Source organism: Ochotona curzoniae, unplaced genomic scaffold, assembly GCF_017591425.1.
Source record: "Ochotona curzoniae isolate NIBS_2020 unplaced genomic scaffold, NIBS_Ocur_1.0 scaffold_3208, whole genome shotgun sequence".
In the NCBI taxonomy this organism is placed as follows: Eukaryota; Metazoa; Chordata; class Mammalia; order Lagomorpha; family Ochotonidae; genus Ochotona; species Ochotona curzoniae.
In genome coordinates, this window is record NW_024467106.1 from 35,818,432 (window position 1) to 35,833,801 (window position 15,370).

Below are 15,370 nucleotides of genomic sequence, written 5' to 3' on the forward strand. Positions count from 1 at the left end.
TTCTTAGACAAAGAAAAAAAAGAGGTGATGCTGAAGGAGAGACAGGAGAGGATCCATTCCCTGTGTAGGTGATTGAGATTTGCAGTGGTCTGTAGGTACTTTTATCTTCTGCAGATGGCATTTCTTTAATAAAATTGAACAACAGAGGGAAAGAGATAGTGTTCTAAATATTGCTTTAAAATTATTTATTTTATTTATTTTAAAGGCAGAGAGAAAGAAAAAAAGAGAAGCGTTCTTCTACTGGCTTTCTCCCCAAATATTGACAATGATGTCAACTGGACAAGTCAGAATCCAGGAGCTAGGGATTCTTCTAGGTTCCTGTGTAGACGTAGTGGCCAAAACCCTTGAGTCATGTTCCACTGTTTTCCAGGTGTATGGCAGGGAATTGAATCAGAAGTAGAGCAGCCAGGATCCAAACCAGCACTCAGATAGGATGCTGTTGATGCAGGCTTCACTCAAAAAATCGCAGCACCAAACTCTACACATTCTTAATCTACCTGTTTTATGAATTGAGTCTTTGCTCAGTCATCTTCTCTTGACCCTCTTCCATACCAATTTTTCTTCAGGCTATGGAATATCTTACTATGGAATATCATTGATTTTATAAACTTAGTCCACAGGAAAAAAATAGAAAAATTATATTATACACATGCTAAATTTAATACAATGTCACTTCAAAGAAAGTATATTTCCTGAGCAGTGTGTTGCAAGATTTCCAATTTTCGGATTTCCTTTTGATTATGTATTATGTTAACTATTTTTTTTGTTTTTGTTTCATCTATTGCATCATATTCTTAAATATGAGAGGTTTCAAAAATGTTTGTGAAAATATGTATTATTTAAAGAAAAGTGCCTGGTTTTGAACTTTGTGAATCACTCTTCTATGATCCTCCAACCACTGGTGAGCAATCTTAAGTCTGGGTTTCCAAGATGACTTAAGCTGTATCATTGACTTTTCACTGTTGGAAATTTGTTTAGTTAGATATGTTTTACTAATAGTTCTTAAATAATTTTGCAAGCTTTTCAACCTTTCATTTATCCATAGATCATTTTGTAACCTCAACTCAAAAATGTAACTACGATTATTTTGATATAGAAGTAAAGCTCTCATACATAGGAAAAAATACGTATGCAGGGCTTATTCTATTACTAAAAGATGTGAATATATGAAATACCTTTTTAAATTGAGTTTTCACTAGTCAGCTGTTTTTTCTGTGGGTGTATTGTTTTGTGTAAAAATTTCCTACATGATTTCAGAAGATTAATTTCATTAGCAATCATACATACACATATTGTCTTTAGTTCAAATTGCAAAGCAAGTAAAGTAATATTCTGATAACAATCTAGATTCTATAAAGGCTGCTAGCTATTTCTTTGCCAACCCTCTTGTAAGAATATCAGATTGTTATTTATTATGTGGTAAAGCAGTATTGCTCAGTATTCGATGTACCAGGAACATTTTCTAGTGCCAAGAATATGCATCTGCAAATAAGAAACAATTTCTGCACTCCTGTGGCAGACCTGAACAGAGTTCCTGGCTCCTGGCTTTAGCCTGTTCCAGCCCAAGTCATTGCAGCCATTTGGAGAGTGAGCCAGGAGATGGATAATCTCTTTCTGTCCGCATCCCTCTCTATAATTCTGCTTTTCAAGTAGATAAGTAATTTTAAAAACAAACTACTTTTAGCTTGTAGGAAAACTGACTGAATAGATTCTAGAGTCCACAATAATATTAAGGATGAATGTGACTTCATCTACTTAAGAATACTAAATGAGACTACATAGATGAAACTTTCTTGTATATGGCGTATGTTCAATCCATATTTGATGATGCTGATTCATTTGACCCTCTCAATTATTCACAGCCACTTGATGAAGTTAAACTTAGCTTTATTCCTTCAAAATGATACTCAACCTTTTGGCTCAGAATCATTAAGTTCAAAGTGGATATATAGGGCCCGGCGCCATGACCTGTTCGTTAAAGTCCTCACCTTGGGCATGCCAGGATCCCATATGGGTGCCAGTTCTAATCCATGTGGCCCCACTTCCCATCCAGCTCCCTGCTTGTGGTCTGGGAAAGCAGTTGAGGACAACCCAAAATTTTGGGATCCAGCACCCAATCCAGAGACCCAGAAAAGACTCTGGGCTTCTGGCTTTGAATTGGCTCAGCCCCAGCCGTTGCGGTCACTTGGGGAGTGAATCATCAGACAGAAGATCTTCCTCTCTGTCTCTCCTCCTCCCTGTATATCTGACTTTGCAATAAAAATAAATAAATCTTTAAAAAGTGGATATATAATGCTTAGCTTTTGCATGTACTATAAAGATTCAAGAAAAGGTTATGTGTGAAATGCATAGCTTTAATTGAGTCCTGCTCTTTCTGTGCTTTCCAATAGTTGTTTCTAGACAATGAAGCAAAGGGTCACAAATGTCATTGGAGCATATATTGTCCTTACCTTTAGGAGTTTATGTATGTCACGCTCCCTTTTAAAAAAAAATATTTGTTTGAGTTGCAAAGTTGCAGATAAAGGGAGAGTCAGAGAGAGTTCTCCGTTCTCTGGTCTATTCTACAAATTGCAGCAATGTTAGAGTAGGACCAGGCTTTTGAAGCCAAAAGCCAGGATTCATGAGTTTCATCCAGATTTCCCACATGGCTGCAGGGGCCCAAGCAATTGAGCCATCTTTCACTGCTGTCCCAGATGCATTAGCAGCAAACATAAATATCAGAAGCAAAGCAGATAAAACAAAATGTAGCACCCATGTATATTTGTCAGCTAAGATATTTAACCCATTGTGCCACAACTCCAGTTCTTGCCATTACTTTCCTAATGGAGCATAATTTCTTTTTGTTTAAATTTGCGTAATATTATTCTAATGTACAATATTTTCGAATATAGAATGGTCCCAAGATTCTATTTTATGGGTGATAATTAAGTAAACATATTATTACATTCGAATTAGAATACAGGAACATAATTTACTTTTTAGGATGTACAGCTTTCTAATAACTATCTCCTGAACCTCCGATACCCAGGTACAGCCAGGTGCTACCTTCTGATCTATAACTCTTTGGTGTTTGGCTTATCGGTAATTTTTAGAGTGTCTGTTTTAGGGACAGAGTTCAATGTAAGCAATGAGTATGTGTATATATGACAGACCTTCAATAAAAACAGTTGACCCGGGAAGTTTCGTAAATAGGATAGAAGAAAATGTGCAAGTCCATCCATGAGAAGTTGGGAATCCTGGCAGTCGCCATCAGGGAAGCACCCGAAAGATTACAAGCAAATAACAAGGAGCACACTTAATTTGGTTTCAGTGAGGTAACCAGGTTCTAACCAGAGAAGTGAGAGGGAAAAATGACTTTTATTTCCAAAGCCTCTTGAGTATGTGTGTGTGTATGTATACACCCTACTGATGGCAGTGTACCAGGTCAAACCTCCACTTGGAAGTGCCAGCATCCCATAAGGATCCGATTCAAGACCACTGTAACACTTCCTATTGAGTGCCCTAGTAATGCTGTTGAGAAAGCAGAGAAGGATTGCCCAAGTGCACGGGTACCTTCCTACTCATGGGTAACCTAGAGGGAGTTTGGGCTCCTTGCTTTGACCTAATATAGACCTGGCCAATGTAGCCTTTTGGTGAGTGAAGCAGAGGATGGAAGCTAACTTGCTCTCTCTTTCTGTCTCTCTCCATCTCTACCTCACTCTGTGTGTGTCCCTCCCACTATCTATGTGTGATTTTTAAAAATAAGTTTTTAAAAATTTTGAAATCATATCCAGGAATACTACCAGTGAATAGTTAACATAACTGATATGTGAATCTTTGTCAGAGTAAGACAAGAATTTATTTAGGCGAACAGAGGTAAAAGTTATGATAGGACAATACGCAGGGGAAATAGAAACCAGGATGATTTATCCAGCAGGCAGTTCCTGAGCTCTGAACAAGTATCATTGAATTAATCCCATAAAAGTGCCAAAGATTGAGTTTTCAAGCAATGTATTGCCCTGTTGCAGGAATATTCTTTTCTGCTATACAGAAATAAAACATATTAAAAAAATCTTCAAAAGATTATTCATAACATATTATGTACTCCTGAGATGTATGACAAGTAATACATGTTGTGATGTAAGGCTCAAAGATCATTCTGTAGTTCATCTCTTAAAAATAGATCATCCATTGCATAAATTCACATCAAGTCAGTTTCCCAAGAGTTTTCTTCTTACATCCTAGAAACCTGAACAGCACTGAAAGAAATGGATAATTATAGTTTCCTTTGTAATTTGCTTAAATGTTGCTCATGAGATTCAGTTTGTGGTACCCTGCCTGGATTGCTAATTCTTTCTTGGTGAGAGTGCTTTGGCTGAGTTGTGTTAGTAATCAAAATTTATGCCTCCCAGTAATGTTTCCTATGAAGGAGAAACAAGCCTGTGATAACACAGGAGAAAAGGAAATCATTCATGTAAAATCCGTATGCAAGGCTGGCTCTCCCCCTGGAACCTGGTGAGAAGGAAGATTTATGTCCCTGGAACAGTACACACATTTAAACACACAATTAAATGATGATATTGAAGATTAAAGATCTTCGCACATAGTTTAACCTCATTAATGTACCTTGTGTCTTCACCATGTGCTTTGTAAAAATTTCAGGTTGCTTTTAAAGCCTTTTTTATATTATTGCATGATGAGATGTTTAAATAGACCAGTGTAAAATGAAAGATTTCTGTGCTGTGGAGGGGGACTCTTGTACACAGAGCCTCTAGGTGTTTTTAAAACCATTGGGACAGGTCTGAATTTCTCCCACTTCGTAGTTTTCTGTTTCCATGATGCATCTCTTAAATATTTTTGCTTCTGAAATTGCTCTGTGATACATTATGTCCGCATATGATTTCAATGACCATGAATAACATTTCTGCAATTTTTGCAAAGCATTTTCATTAGCTGTAAAAAGTGGACCTTGCCTCCATTATCCTACCAGTTACCCCACTGATGAAGAGATGAAGAAGGCACACCATTAGAAGTGTAAACATACCACTTTTATATTTAATAAATCCTCATGAGGGATGGATATTTGTTGATTTATAATGTGGGTTTTGAACAAAACTAGTAATCCTTCAGACTGAAAGAATTATCTTCTTCAAAAAGAATCTGTGTTACAGATTGTTTTATGTCTACAGATTTTTTTTTTAATTAAAAGCTTCAGTTTAACAAATGTTCCTTGTGTTTTTACATCCAGTTCATGCATTGTCGGAAAAGTTATCTTCATGAAATGGAATAGAAATAAAAATAGCAGTTATTCCAGTGGCTATATGTTAAGCAGTTACCACAGAAATCTTGGAACAGCCAAATTTCTGGCTATATTCTGGGAAGAAGGCAGTCAGTAACAAAATTCTGACAACTCAAATTTCTCTTTTGATACCCTTCCTGTGTTTTCTGTTGTTGTTCTGTTTTCTTTGTTTCTTTTTCCCATCTTGACTGTCTTTATGCACATGGAGGAAATGTGCTTCCATTCCTCCAGGTGGAAACTACAAAGCTTATGGAGACTAGCTGGAAGTCTGATGCTGTTGCAAATGAGGCGACCCAGGACAGATGCAACTCTGGCTAGAGGTGGAGGTGTGTGATAGGTTCAGAACTGGGGCTCAGTCAGTCAGTGTGTGACTTCGACTTCATTTCACCTGTACAATGGTGATAATGCTGATAATACTAATACCTCAGTAGAGTGGATACCCTAGCTGCATAATTCAATATTTATAAAAGGATAACACAATACCTTTTCCGGTACAATCCACCTTTTCCTCTTCTTGGCTTCTAATTTTTTAAAATATATTTTTGTTTTTCATTTTTTAATTGATATAAAGTTGGAAAATTCATGTATTTTGTAACACATATTTAGGAGCACACTGATATTTTCTAAATATAAAAAGCAAGATAGGGCCCAGCGCTGTGGCCTAGCAGCCAAAGTCCTCACCTTGAAGTGCCGGGATCCCATATGGGCGCCGGTTCTAATCCCGGCAGCTCCAGTTCCCATCCAGCTCCCTGCTTGTGGCCTGGGAAAGCAGTCGAAGATGGCCCAAGACCTTGGGACCCTGCACCTGCGTGGGACACCTGGAGGAAGTTCCTGGCTCCTGGCTTCAGATTGGCGCAGACTGGCCATTGCGCTCACTTGGGGAGTGAATCATCAGACAGAAGATCTTCCTCTCTGTCTCTCCCTCTCTCTGTATCTGACATTGCAATAAAAATAAATAAATCTTTTTAAAAAGGCAAGATAAACTTACTACATAATATGATATGTTAGTTTCTATTTAGAAATGAAACTTCTGATGATGAGAAAACACATAGAAAATATGTGATGTAGAGGTGCTCAGATACTGAGCCAAGAATAATGTGTCTACCTGGCAGATGCAAGGCATGTCATGTTCCAGATACAAGGATAGCAGGAAAAGAATTTGTAGCACGGGTGAAAAAATACCATGGTGTAGATGAGATATTATTAAATGGTTCATATCACAAAAAAGTGCTATTCCAAGCAAGGAGATGTGGAAGAGGTGATTTCAGAGTTAGATAAAAGCTCATATGTAGGCTACTATATTGTGTGTATGTCATTTGTACTTGTGCCTTTGTGTAATAAATGCTGTTGATGCATTGTAAGAAAGTTCTGAACTGTCATGAGAAAAAAGATTGAAATAATAAATTCATTGCTCTTAGTGTAGACTCTTAAAATTTTTTCATTTCATTCTATTCTTTTGTTAAAGTTGTCTTTTATATGTATATTCACCTTTTCCTATTCAGCTTTTCCTCTTCTTGGCTTCTGATTTTTAGTAAAAAAAAAAAAAAAAAAAAAAACCAACAAAAAAAAAAAACAAAATACATGTATTTCATAACACAGGTTTAGGAACACACTATTGTTTACTAAATGCATTGTACGTGCATGCATTGGCTTTAATCATTTGCCATGCTGTTCATAACTTTATACCACATTTGGTTTGGTGGCTTACTCTACAGTTTCAGCTTCCATAGAAGTTTAGAGAAAGATTAGACTTAATGTCATTGTCACATAGGAATTTAGATAGGATATCATACTCAGATTGTTTCATAAATAAAATCTTATGAAATATATTGGATTTATAAGATGTGATTTCTTAGTGAATTATCATAATTACCAAACAGGGCAAAGGTAGAATTATTTTGAACAGTCTAATATACAACTATAGATATCCGTTCTTGAATCTGAAGAAATATTATGGATTTAAAACCATTTGAACTACTAATGTCTGTTTTTCCATAAACCAGTGTCTCCCAATATGTCTCTGGATGTGAAAAGTATAATCACAGTCCAGCAAACCAAACAGAACAGAAATTACTTTAAAACCTCTGGAAATGGAAAAGCAATAAAAAAGTAGAGTCTAAAAGAACAGGAAGACATCAGGCAAGGAAAACAACAAAGTGGGTTTAAGAACTTTTCTACTTGCTCTTAGAACTAATAGCTGCTTTCTGAATTTAGCTAAAGAAGATGAGGGTTATTGAGAATATTTCATTTTATGATCCAGCAGATGGTTAAGTAGGATCTTTTGCGAACTCATTCACCTAAAACTTTTTTATCTGTATTAAAATTTTCCCAAGGGAAAAAATAAGTTTCAAAACTGTGATCCTTTGTTTTTGGGGAAAAAACCCATTTTTTTTATTTTTGTGATTTGTGTCAAGTGCAAAAACCTATTTAAAGGAATTAACTGATAATTCAGCGCTTCAAATTGGATTCATTTAACAGTATTACTTCCTGCTCTTCATCTTATTTCATCCAGATGAGATGTCTCTATCTTCTAGGTTTTTTAATTTAATTTGATTGTTACTGTTATCATCCATGATACAGTTTTGTAGGTAGAAGGATTTCCATCCACCTTCCCTTTCTCTTTCCCCATTCCCTCCTCCCGCCATTGCCTCATGTATTATTGCAGTAGTATAGTACTTTAGTAACAGTTGCAAGTTTGAGATTCTGCCATTTCAGTGTATCATGGCATTGTAGGTATAGGCAAAGGTGGAAAATCTAGTATCAAATTGTGAAAGTATATTTAACAGTGTCATTGGGATATTTCTTCTGTTTAGGAGCAGAAATTCATGTTACAATATATCTTGACTTTTTACTTTACCACCACCACCCCATTATACAGTTCATCTAAGACAAAATATATGTGTGTGTGTGTGTGTGTGTGTGTATATATATATATATATATCTTTGTTTTGTAATTTGCATGAGGTTATCTGAAATAAGAAAGATCATATGACATTTGTCTCTTTGGAATTGACTTATGTGACTGAGTATACTAGTCTCTGATTAGGACCACTTTTTTGCAAATGGTAGACTTTCATTCTTTATAATGGCTTGTCATATTCCATGGAGTAGATTCAACACAGTTTCCTTATCCGTTTTTCTTTCAATGGGCATCTGAGTGGTTTCCAAGTCTTTACTATTGTGGATTGTACTGCTAAAGATATAGGTCTGCAGATCACTCTCTCATATGCAGATTTCACTTCCTTTTGCTGTATTCCCAAGACAAGATAGCTGGGCCATACAGATCAATTTTCAGATGTCTTAGCACTCTCCATACTGACTTTCACAGTGGCTATATGACCCTACATTCCCACCAACAGTGAAGCAGAGTTCCTTTCTCCTCATGTCCTCATCAGCAGATGCTGTTAATATATTTCTGAATCCGTTGGAGTTAGGTGGAACCTCAACCTGGTTTTCATTTATTTATATTTCCCTGATATCTAAGGAGCCTAAGCATTTTTTCCTATGTCTATTAGGCATTTCAATTTGTTCTTTTGAAAATGCCTGCTCATTTCCTTCACCCATTTTTTTTTTTCTTTTTTACAGGGCCGTTTGTTTTGCTGGTGTTGAATTTCTGAAGCACTTTGTAATTTCTGAATATTAGTCCCCTATCAGTTGTGTTGTGTGCAAAGATTCTCTCCCATTCTGTTAGTTGTTTCTTCACTTTGTTGATCATCTTTGCTGTAAGAAGCTTCTCAATTTGATGTAGTCCCATTTGTTAATTTTGGCTTTCACTGCCTGTGCCTTTGGTGACTTTTCAAAGAAGTCTTTCCTAATTCCAATATCCTGGAACTGCTTCCTATGTTTTCCTCTGCTACTTTGATAGTTCTGGGTGCAGATTTAGGTCCTTTTTCTATTTAGAGCTGGCTTTTGGATATGGTGACAGGTAGGGGGTCTTTATTCTTCTGCAAGCATATATCCAATTATCCTAACAACCTTTGTTGAATAGACCAAACTTTTTCCCTGGGTTATTTTTATTTCTCTTGTTGAAGATAAGTTTGTTGTATGTGTGTCGGCTCCCTTCTGAGATTTCTATTCTTTCCACCCATCTTCTTTTCTGTTTCTGTACCATCACCTAACTGTGTCGCTTACCACTATCCTGTAGTACATCTTGAGATCTGGAATTGTGATTCCTTCAGATTTATTTTGCATTCTTCAAGGTAGCATTGGCTATTGGTGATCTCCTGTGTTTCCAGATCAATTTTTATAATATCTTTTTAAACTCACAGAAAAATATTGTTTAGATTTTAATTGAGATCAAATTGAATTTGTGTACTACTTGCATAATATGGACATATTCTTGATCTTGATTCTTCCAATCCAAGAACATGTTAAATTTCCTCACCTTTTAATGTCTTATATTTCATTTTTTAATATTTTATAATTTTCATCATAGAAGTCTTTGGTTATGTTTCTGCAAAGTGTGTAAGGTTCTTCTCTGCTCTTTCAAAGGGGTTGTACTAACAAGATCTTTCCCAGCCAAGGAGTTGTTTATACAAGACCATCGATTAGTGTTCATTGGTTTTTGTTCCATTGTATCTTACAAAATTCTCTTAAGAGTTCCCATAGTCTCTTGTGAGTCTTTTGGTCCTTCTGTGTATAGAGTACTGTCATTTACAAACAAGGAAAATTTTACTTCCTTATTCAAATTTTAATTTGTTTAATTTCTTTTTCTTGCCTAATAGCTCTAGCAATAATTCCAATACTGTATGAGTAGCAGCGATGCAAGTGGGCATGCTCATCTAGTTCCACATATTAATGGGAAATTTTCCAGTCTTTCTCCAACCAATGTGATGCTGGCATTGTGTTTTCACATTTTAAAATCCCTTGTGTGTGAACATGTAATAATATGTACATGCATTAGGGTGTGTATATGTTTCCTTCAGGGCAAAAATACATTAAAATGCATTTGAATACCCACTTTTATTATTAAATTCCTTAGCTGTATGCTCTAATGTCATTTTTGGTCTGCACATTAGTGCTGTAAATATGTTCTGCAGGAAAATGTCAACTCTTAAATTCTTTGTGTGCTCGGTGTGTATATATGTGTGTATATGTGGCTGTATGTGTGTGGGTGTGTGTATGTGTGTGCTCTGTCTGGGGAAGAGAAGAGATACTTTTTCAGAGACAGAGTTTAGAATTGAGGATAAGAATGGAAAGCCATTTAGACTAATTATCATAAAAGGAAATTGGTACATACAAAGAAAAAAATGAGTTATGTTTGATAGACCATGATTTATTATTTTTAAGTCTGAGAGTTCCAGAGTAAATATGGTAAAATCTTAAAACTATTTAGCAGGAATTTTTAAAACACAGTGTAATGCTTTGTAAGGGAATTTTCTTGCTTTCCCTTAGCAATTACTTAGAAGCCTTTTTCTGGCATATCTTTTTAAAAGTCTACCAAACTCTTGGCCCATGTTAGTATGTTAATTTCAATATTCCAAGGATATTAGTCCAGATAAACTAAACAATAAATGTGGAAGAAAGTAAGAACATGAATCAATGTTCACTATCTGTGGTTCAAAAGAGCCATCTGAACGACTGAAATATTGCACTAGAGAGAAAAAAAAAACCTCCAATGGCACAGGTGCTCAGAACAGAATTAGAAAAATATTTACATTGGTTGTCATGAACTCTGAAAGTTGTTGTCAAAGGGGAGTTTCAAAACTATTTTGGGCAATAGGAGCGTTGATGAGATAATGTACACAACACACATTTGAATGCGTATTTTCTGGTGTTTGGAAGAAATCTGGTATTATTTTTCAAAAGTATAGGTAGGAACATTGTACTCTTTTTGTGAAATTTTTCCTTACTCTATGCCAGGATTTTAAAATTTTGAACTTAAATGTCTCTAAGGACAAAGAAAGACAAGCATAAAATTTATCTTTGAGTCTTATCTTACAATTATATCTGAATGAAAATGTATACCTAGCTGAGTAGATGTTACATCATATTTCTCTTTTTAATAGACACCCATGTTATCTCCAATATGAATGTATTTTACATATACAAAAATATTAATCCAACACTTGTGATTTAGGTGAGAGTAGCAAATGTTGAAATGGTGTTGTCTCACCATGTTTTTTGGTTCTGTGTGATTGTCTCTCCAAGGGAGTTGAATCTCTTGGGAACATCCTTTCTCATAAGCATACTAGCTGGGAAATAGAGAACATGTTGAGAAAATATTGTAAGCACTCATTTGCAAATCTCATGTTATATCGTATGTGGCCATTTGAGTGTTATTTCAAAATCATCCTCCTTGAATCTATTATTTGTATTTCTAAAAGTCATTGATGTGAAATTCTTATTCAAAACTGTTCATTATTTTTATGTACCTAGCATGATTGTGGGTTTCCAAGTTTTTCTTAGTAAAATTCAAGTTAAGATTCCTTCCTAAGCAAGTCGTGCACGTCCTGTAATTATCTGTTTCTGTCTTAATTTGGGTTATTCCTACTCTACTACTCCATGTTCTATTTTTCTCAACTTTAAGCTCTAATGCATGCCCTTGTATTTTATTTTTGGACATTCTGTCTCTCTTGAATATAGCAAATTCTTATTTCTTTTTCGAACCCCATTTCAGACATTTCTCTGTGTATGCTTCATTGAACTTTGGATGTAGCCACTTAACCTTGTGTGTATCCACTTTCTGATCCTATTGAGATATTCCCCAATCTGTATTCCAAGGAAAATGATTGCTTAAGATGCCTACAAGTAAATTGTAAGGGGAAAATATAGTAGAAAATATCCTGGAGACTCAAAACTTGAGGGAATTTTGTGATAACATTATAGAGTTGCTTTTATTGTAGTAATAGAGCTCTTTTCTTATTTTCATTGTGAATCTTTGAGTAGAGTATCTGTTATACAGTGTTTCCATTTACATTTCTCCGTTGAACCATTTTTCCTAAAATAGTTAACATTGCTTATGACAAAAGCATTCTTCTACATTCATTTTATTAAAGTATGTTCTTTAATTTTACCTCTTATGATTATCTCTTCAAAAACTGTGATCTTGTTGAGATTAGGTTTGTGTACTATGTGTCATTTATTATTCTTTGTTTAGTAAAAATGTGTTTGTTTGAATATTGACTTAGATTACACAGAAAAGCATTCTGAGTCATATTTCCATATAAATATTTAAAAAGAATGATTTTCTGTTCATCTTATTTGTTACACTTGTGTGTGAAGTTGTACTTAAGAATATTGGATAAGTCTGTAAAGTATGCAAAACAGGTGAAAATTTATTTTCTTTTATACTCTAGCTTTTTAAAATTTAGAGATTAAAAATCTGTTAAATTTCTCTGTTGCAGTATATTTTATCATTTAAAGAGAACCTGTGAGGGCAATATGCACTAAAATTTTGTGTCATAAATATCCATAGAATTTAATGTTTGTAACCTATTCATTTTGTTTTTAGTTTTGAGAACTTCAACTGGTGAATGGTAAAAGGGAGCTCAGTCATTTTGCCTGTGTTTAAGTCTATATTTACAATATTGACTAGATAGGTGGACATATCTAAATTTTCATTCTAAGTAATATCTGTTTGTAGTATACAATACAGCAGCAGAATGACAAAATGCTGCCTGATTTGCAGTTGATGATCTTTCCGTTCCACATTGTCTATATTGTTGAAGATTTGCACTTATAATGTAATTCAAGGATTAACTCCTTGATGAATACTCTCCATATCTACTCACTGCTAAGCCAGTTAGTGGCAGCTCCACCTGCATGTCATCTGTTCTTCATGAACAAAAAGGATTTTTTAAAATTTCCTTATTGCTTTTACATTTGCCTTCTTCTCTGATTTTGTCCACTTTCTCATTTAAATTATTGTTTTCTGCATTTAAATTTCATGACCAAAATTCTTTCTACTCTATAACTTCACTAATAAAATCTTAAGTTGTGGTATAGTAATTTTCCAGTGATTTTTCTATGACTTCTGTTGTTTAGCATATAGAATTAGCCATATGACTGATTATACTACACAATTTTAATTTTTTTTCCCTTTGGAAAGTCAGAGTTACAAAGAGAAAGAGAGACAAATATCTTCTGTCTGATGGTCTACTCCCAAAGTGGCTGCAACTGCCAGAGCTGAGCCCATTCTAGCCAGAAACCAGGAGCTTCTTCTGAGTCTGCCATGTGGGTGCAGGGTCCCAAGGGTTTGGGCCATAATCCACTGCTTTCTCAGGTCATTAAGCATGGAGCTGGATGGGAAGCTGAGCAGCCAGGACACAAACTGGCTCCCATGTGGTATCCCTGCGTTTGCAAGCGGGCAGTTAGCCAATTAAGCCATTGCACTGGGCCAACTACATGCCTCTTTATACCAATCTTAACCTAAGAAAGTCTTTCATATGTTGCATTTGTACAGCTTCTTAAATCCATGCGCTATTTTAATTTTCATTTTATCTACCCTTTTTTACCTTTGTAGTATTTTTTAGATTTTATTCTTTTTTTTCAGCAAATAGAAGAGCTGTTTGCCTAGTTAGACACCATTCATCCCTAACTTTGAGTAATGTACTATTTGGAGAAGATTAGATTCTTTTTCTTTAAAAAAAAAATGACTGGGGGAGATACAAGAAGAGTGAACTCCCTTCGGATTGCCTCAGTTGAAGTCAGCACACATTGTAAATCTCCTGATATGACTGTAATTCAGAAGGATGTCATGAGATATTTTAATTGCTTTTCTGAATCATGTGTGCTCTTTCATTTTTCCCCTAATATTACCAGTACATCACAATGAAGAGTTGAGTTCTTCCATCAATCAAGTGACTGAGAAATGCTGCATGATAAACGAGTTCACATTTTGGGCAATTTATATGGTTTCCATTGTTAGCTGTGCATTTAGATTTAATCAATAGCAACAAAGAACACTCTATTAATCCTTTCAGAAATGTTGAAGGAAGCAGTTTTGATCTGTGCAAAATTTGTGCCAAATAAGCTACCTATTTCTGAGTGCTTCACGTAATTATTTTGGTCTATGTGACTGTTTGATTAAGTGTTGTTACCTAAAGGAGAATAAAAGAATAAATGGTCATGTTAATATAAGTTGCACCAATAAGGAAATAGACTGAGGTTTAAAATTGTATCAAAAACAATAAATTACCATTGTTGAATGTCTACAGTGTATATAGCATGCTCTGTGTCAGGCATGGTATTCCTTCAACCCTCATCACAGTCTCATGAAATAAACATAGTATTAATTTCTTTTTATAAAAATTAACATGAAGTTCAGATTTTCTCTTGTTTATTCAACAAAGCCTTATCAACTACCTGTTGATTCCTTTGTAAGCATTGGCTCTGGATCTGTTAGTTCCTTAATCCCATTGCGTTTATGGAAGACAGAATTTTCATCAATTCATTACAGAAATTCTAAGTAACACATTACAGCTCAGATCTGCTGATGGCCCATGCAGTTCATTTCACCATTTTAACAAAATACACCATACTGGATGGCTTATAAAAACATAAGAAATAGATGGTAAGTTCTAGCAAGGCTGAGAAGGCCGGGATCAAGGGGAGATTCTGTGTCAGTATCAGGTTAAGGCTCACCTCCATAGATGCAATACTGGAGGGGTGAAGATGTGCCTCTTGCATCACGTTCCTATGCGGTACACGGCCCTCATGATTCATCACCTCCTATAGGCCTCACCTCCTGTGTCAGGGCTTACTCTTCAGAACATTCATACACTAGGTAACTACATAGTGAAAGTATCCCAGAATAATCTATAGTGAAATGAGGAAGGAGAGGACAGGCTTAACGAAAACTTCTATGAGGAACTGACTGTTAGTCTGCATCCTGTTAAGAATGAAAAAATTAAGAGGAGATTGGTGGCAAGAGGAAAGGGGAGGTCAAATGGATATTTGAGGCTAAGAGTCCCACCACACAGGAAACTTTTGAAATGACTAAGTTGCTTACTACAATTCTGGAGGTATTGAAATGTAGCTTGTATGACTGCAGAGTAGAATGAAAACAGAATTTGCATGCCGTCTACAATGTCAAGGCCATCTAGTAAGTTTATAATTTAAGCTAAAAAGAATGAGAAAACAGAAGCTAAT

At 35.4% G+C, this 15,370-nt stretch overlaps 1 protein-coding gene across 1 annotated transcript in view; it reads left to right on the forward strand.

Annotated features, from left to right (window-relative positions):
* The window catches only part of LINGO2 (leucine rich repeat and Ig domain containing 2), a 946,590-nt gene that overhangs the window by 545,444 nt on the left and 385,776 nt on the right, over positions 1–15,370 (forward strand). The window lies entirely within an intron of this gene.